Below are 1,257 nucleotides of genomic sequence, written 5' to 3' on the forward strand. Positions count from 1 at the left end.
AGCGCTTGAGCTGTGGGCAGATTATCCTCCTCTCACCGCGCTCAAGAGCAACCTAGCGGATACAGGTGAGTAAAGCATCCCATTCATTCCAAAATATAAAATCAACTCCTGAGGCCCTATTACATAAATATCCATTTATGCATTAATTTCTATGAAAAGATGTTATAAAGTATTATATTCATCAAGAATCAGAAGATTTTTTTTTAAGAAATTAATATTTGTACTCAGCATGGATAAATTAATTTGATCAAACATAACAGCCAAAAATTATATTTCAAATAAACGCTGTTTTATGAACTTTGAATATAAGGGTAAATGTATCAAGGTGTCCACATAAATATTAAACAGCACAACTTTTAATATTTCTTGAGCACCAAATAAACATGGAATGATTTCTAAAGGATCATGTGACACCGAAGACAGGAGTAAGCTAATGGCTATAAAAATCAGCTTTGCCATTACAGGAATAAATGACATTTTAAATTATTAATATATTAATCAATAATATATTCAAACAGAAAACAATTATTTTAAATTGTAATACAATTTTACGGTATAGTAGCCTACTGTTTTTCAAAAATATTTAAAATTCTTGCCATGTACTCACACATTTTAGAGTTCTAAATCATATTTATTAGTTTTCTGTCATTACAATATCACAAACTCATCTATTAATAATAAGAATAAACAGTTCTTCTGCCTAACAATTCTTTCTTCTACCGAACAACGCTGCTTAGATGAACGTTTATTGGCTATTTTGCGACTTCGAACGCAGCTCATCCAATCAGAATTTAGAGTGTGAGTTAGTGATGGGAAGTTCGGTTATTTTCCGCGAACCGGTTCTTTCGGACAGTTCGATTCAATAAACCGGTTGAAAAAACCGGTTCACCGGTTCCTTTTACGCTCGACGTAATGACGTCATTGGCGATGACGTAATGGCGTTAAGTCTATCGCGGGCTTAACACATTCAAATATAAAGTCAGTAATCATAACATCAGTCAATTAAAACATCATTATAATCTGATACGTTTCTTACAATTTGGATTTTTGTATCTTAAATCGAACGATTCGTTCGCGAACCGGACATCACTAGTGTGAGTGCGTGTATATAGTTCAGATGCAAAAGCCTCGGGTGTAGTAATTGTATTTTAATGGCAATGAATAGGTTCTTTTGAAATAACTGAACATAAACGTGTAGACCAATTATCGGTTTGTAAACATTCAGGATGCGCGCGCATCATGGTTGCAGAAAACCCG

This window comes from Sinocyclocheilus anshuiensis, unplaced genomic scaffold (assembly GCF_001515605.1).
Source record: "Sinocyclocheilus anshuiensis isolate Anshui unplaced genomic scaffold, SAMN03320099.WGS_v1.1 scaffold315, whole genome shotgun sequence".
Lineage (NCBI taxonomy): Eukaryota > Metazoa > Chordata > Actinopteri > Cypriniformes > Cyprinidae > Sinocyclocheilus > Sinocyclocheilus anshuiensis.